The following is a 5273-nucleotide window of genomic DNA, read 5'->3' as shown; positions in this document are numbered from 1 at the left end:
TTTTGCCTCCATCAATACCAACATCATCAATATTACAGACCTAACTACCAATATAAATACTGTTGCCATCTTTAATATCAATATCTTCCATGTTGTCATCAATATCAACACGCTTACCGTCATCAATACCAATATCATCCCTGTTATCATTAATATCAACACGTTTCCCTTCATCATTACCAATAGTTATCTGTTACGGGTTGGTTTAGAGGGGAGAGAATATATATATATAATATATATATATATAATATATATATATATATATATATATATATATATAAGAGAGAGAGAGAGAGAGAGAGAGAGAGAGAGAGAGAGAGAGAGAGAGGACTGGTTAGCTCAATTTCCGTAAATATACAGAACTCAGGAGTATGGAAGTACACGGGTTGCACATGTCAATCAATTTTAAAAGAATGAGAAACATATCGGGTTTTTTAATATAAATAAACTTCTGTGCGGCCATGTGGTCTTGTGTTATAACAGTCGTTTTCGGATCGGAAGGTCTTGGTTCGACCCTCGTGCATGCATAGTTGAGTTCTAGGGAAAGACTCTTTAATCACATTCTGTCACCGAACTTAGGTTTAAAATGGCTGTTAACAACATTGTCTATGTCTGAAAATATTGCGTCATGTCTCGTTTTACATTTAAGTGAACCTGATGACAGGAGACAACCTGTAAAGCGCTTTGAGCACGTTTAAATTATATTGCCCTATTAAAAAGATCAACTTCTTGTGTCTGTTATGCAAATGATATATATGAAAATACTTTAACTATTTTTACTGAAATGTCTAATCTTTTGTTTGTTTCTTTCTTTCTCCTATCCATGCGTTACTAACAGGGAGTAAGTATCAATTAATTATAATCTTTCATTAATTTTTTGCTTAATGGCACCGACAATACTATCTACAGATACCCTAGAATTTAATACTCAATAACAATAGCAGCGCATAGTTGAGTTCTAGGGAAAGACTCTTTAATCACATTCTGTCACCGAACTTAGGTTTAAAATGGCTGTTAACAACATTGTCTATGTCTGAAAATATTGCGTCATGTCTCGTTTTACATTTAAGTGAACCTGATGACAGGAGACAACCTGTAAAGCGCTTTGAGCACGTTTAAATTATATTGCCCTATTAAAAAGATGAACTTCTTGTGTCTGTTATGCAAATGATATATATGAAAATACTTTAACTATTTTTACTGAAAGGTCTAATCTTTTGTTTGTTTCTTTCTTTCTCCTATCTATGCGTTACTAACAGGGAGTAAGTATCAATTAATTATAATCTTTCATTAATGTTTTGCTTAATGGCACCGACAATACTATCTACAGATACCCTAGAATTTAATACTCAATAACAATAGCAATATGTTATATTTATTATCTTTATCAATTTTTTGTTTCCCTCGAAACCAATAATAACAGTGTTGCCATCCATAATACCTATATCGACACTATTGCCATCATTACTACCAATATCAACACTGATCGACCCTCGATCAGCACAGAGTTGAGTCTTTGGGAAAGAATCTTTACTCACATGCTCTCATCAAACTCAGGTTTAAAATGAGTATTTGGCCGATAAATGATTTGTCTGTGTCCGAAAAATATAATATCCCCTAACTGGCGTCATGTCTCGTCCTACGTGCTCCCTTAACCTTATGACTGGGGAATCCTTGTATAGGGCTTTGAGCACGTTTAGTGTATATTTCGTTATTGAAGAGATCAAATTTTTGTGTTTTGAAACAATTGACACAAAACAAAAAAATACTTTAACTATATTTACTTAAAGGTCTAATCTTTGATATTTCTTTCTCCCATCCATGTGTGACTAACAGAAAGTAAGTATCAATCAATTATATTGTTTCATTTATTTTACGCTTAATAACAACGATACTACTACCTATACATTCCCAATAGGCAATTCTCAATACCAATCACAATACTGTTGTATGTATGAACATGTTAATTTCATTGAATAGAATGTGACTTACAAAGGTTTTTTAACAATTAAAGGGTTGAGTCTTTAGGAAATAATCTTTATTCACATTCTCTTATGGAACTCAGGTTTAAAATACTTAAATATTATATATAATATATATATTATATATATATATATATATATATATATATATATATATATATAAGAGAAGAGAAGAGAGAGAGAGAGAGAGGAGAGAGAGAGAATGGTTAGCTCAACTTCCGTAAATATAACACAACTCAGGAATATGGTAGTACACGGATGAACATGTCAATCAATTTTTAAAAAATGAGAAACATATCGGTTTTTTTTTAAATAAATAAACTTCTGATGAATAGAATCTGTGCGGCAATGTGGTCTTGTGTTATAACAGTCGTTTTCGGATCGGAAGGTCTTGGTTCGACTCTCGTGCAGCGCATAGTTGAGTTCTAGGGAAAGACTCTTTAATCACATTCTGTCACCGAACTTAGGTTTAAAATGGCTGTTAACAACATTGTCTGTGTCTGAAAATATTGCGTCATGTCTCGTTTTACATTTAAGTGAACCTGATGACAGGAGACAACCTGTAAAGCGCTTGAGCACGTTTAAATTATATTGCCCTATTAAAAAGATCAACTTCTTGTGTCTGTTATGCAAATGATATATATGAAAATACTTTAACTATTTTTACTGAAATGTCTAATCTTTTGTTTGTTTCTTTCTTTCTCCTATCTATGCGTTACTAACAGGGAGTAAGTATCAATTAATTATAATCTTTCATTAATTTTTTGCTTAATGGCACGGCAATTCTAAGCAAAAAATTAATGAAAGATTATAATTAATTGATACTTACTCCCTGTTAGTAACGCATGGATAGGAGAAAGAAAGAAACAAACAAAAGATTAGACATTTCAGTAAAAAATAGTTAAAGTATTTACATTATATAGATTCTATTGAAATCAACATCAACACCTGAGGAATATAGGAGTAGATCGGATCAATATGTAGTTTTAATTATAACAATCGCTTTGGAATCGGATGGTCCTGGGTTTAAACATCGTTCAGCGCTTAGTTTAGTCCTTCCGTTAGAATCTTTACTCACGTTCTTTCACCGAACACAGGAGGAACATGAGTACATGGCTGTTAACAGATTTGTCTTTCCTTGAAAATATTGTATTATCCCCCAACTGGCGCCATGTCTTGTACTTGTTCAGTAAACCTGATGACTGGGGACACCTTGTAAAACGATTTGATCACGTTTAGTTGAGTATTTATACAGTTGATATAAAGAAACATAATTTAACTATAATTACTGAAAGGTTTAATCTTTATGTATCATTCTCCTATCCATGTGTGACTGACAGTTAGTAAATATCAATCAATTTTAGTCTTTCATATATTTTAAGCTTTATAGTATCGACTCTACTATCTATACTTACCCCAAAATTCAATACACAATATTAATAGCACAACTGTTGTATTAATTATATCGTTATCAGTTACTTTGTTTCCATTTAAACCAATATTAACACTTGCCATCACCAATACCAATATCAACACTATTGCCACCACCAAAATCAATATCATTACTCTTGCCACCATCGATTCTAATATCACCCTGTTGTCACGATCAATACCAATATCAACAAGGTTACCGTCATCACTACCATATCAACACTTGTGCCATCATCATTTCCAATATTGCTATCGTGTTTATTTTAGATGTGCAAGATAACCGAATTGCCATAAGACAAAAAAGACAAATTAAAAAGGACTGTAAAATAAAAAAGGAACCTTAGATAGATGTCTCACGGCTCACAATATCATAATTTGGTCAGCAAAGAGGGATAGAGAGATAGATAGAATGAGAGTGAGAAGGAGAGAGAGAGAGAGAGAGGAGAGAGATAGAAAGAGAAGGAGATAGAGAGAGAGGGAGATAGAGAGAAGAGAGAGAGAGAGACGGAGAGAGAGAATATAGGAACAGACGTGAGAGGATGTCTTGAATTACGTAAATGAACTTACCTCGGGAATATGGGATTAGCTGGAATGAACATGTTAATTTAATTTATTTGAAGGAGAAACACAATGGTACTTGTAATTAATACGATTTGTGTGGCTATGTGGCCTTGTGGTATGACGCTAGCTTTCGGATTGGACGTTAACTGCGTTGTTCTGTCTGAAAAAAATGTTAAATCGCCTAACAGGCGCCATGTAGGATGTTAAGTGTTGCTGTTGGCTTGGGACCCCTTGTAAAGCGCTTTGATACTTCAAACGGATATTGCCCTAGATAAAATCTTTCGTTAGTATTTGTGACAATGGTAGCAGTGATTTTGTTCTTGTTTCGACGATGATGAAGTGACGGTAGTGGTGGTGTCACTGATCAAGAAGCTGAAGTGATAAAGTTGATGGCAATGGTGACGCTATAGTGTGCGCTTATGGTATTGTTTAAATGATTGTTTTCTAGAGTGGTGGTGGCTGAGATGATAGTTATGATTTTGCTAGTGGTAGCACTACTTGATATGTTAATGGTAGGTATAACGCCATGGTAGTGATATTGATTGCGGTGCTGATACTTATGATAAGTAGTGATGGTAGTGATGGTGATGGTTTTTTAAATTGATATGGATCGACATGCACTTAATTTCAGGTCTGATAAACCATTTCCTTATGGGCTCATTGTTGTTATGGAAATCTCAAAACAAAATGACGCAAAATGTTGTCCATTATACAACAATGTTAAACTAGGCCCATAAGCAGGTTTGGCTATCAGACCTGCGTATTTGTACACGGCAATGTGGATGCTTTGTTAACCTACAAATCCCTTTCGAAATTGCATCCCAGCATTCCACTATAATACAATAAGTCGAATGCTTTGCAGGTCTGTATCACTGCGTACAAAGACACACTTTAGTTATAATAATATATATTGAATTACACCCTTGAGTGGTGATAAGCCACATTACAAATCTGGAATACAACATTTGCATACAAAGTTGTTTGAGTACGGAATTATTGATATATATATATATATATATATATATATATATATATATATATATATATATATATATATATATATATATATATATATCGTGGATTTTTTTCTTGTAACCATTGCTTAAAATATATCAAGCTTATTATGTATATATTTCCGTGTTTTTATTTTAAAATTTTTAAACTAAAGTTGGGAATTTTGTTTTTCGCCAGTAATCGTACCTTTATCAGACTTATTAGTATTAGAGACATCTGTCATATTGATGTTATCCAGAGACCCATACCCAGACAAATTAACAATCCCAACACCCCTGACAACAT

At 33.3% G+C, this 5273-nt stretch overlaps 1 long non-coding RNA gene across 1 annotated transcript in view; it reads left to right on the top strand.

Moving 5' to 3' along the window:
- Nucleotides 1–334: 334 nt before the first annotated feature.
- Nucleotides 335–5273, top strand: part of LOC144962297 (uncharacterized) — an 11435-nt gene continuing 6496 nt past the window's right edge. Inside the window, exon 1 of the long non-coding RNA XR_013643430.1 lies at nt 335–1839. This is a non-coding gene — a long non-coding RNA (uncharacterized LOC144962297). The remainder of the gene's footprint in view (nt 1840–5273) is intronic.

The sequence above is a fragment of the Berghia stephanieae genome, unplaced genomic scaffold (genome assembly GCF_034508935.2).
Source record: "Berghia stephanieae isolate SIO BIC M18660-M18661 unplaced genomic scaffold, UCSD_Bste_1.3 scaffold8, whole genome shotgun sequence".
NCBI classification, from domain to species: Eukaryota; Metazoa; Mollusca; class Gastropoda; order Nudibranchia; family Aeolidiidae; genus Berghia; species Berghia stephanieae.
The sequence above is the reverse complement of the archived record's forward strand: the minus strand, read 5'-3'. Positions and strand labels throughout refer to the sequence as shown.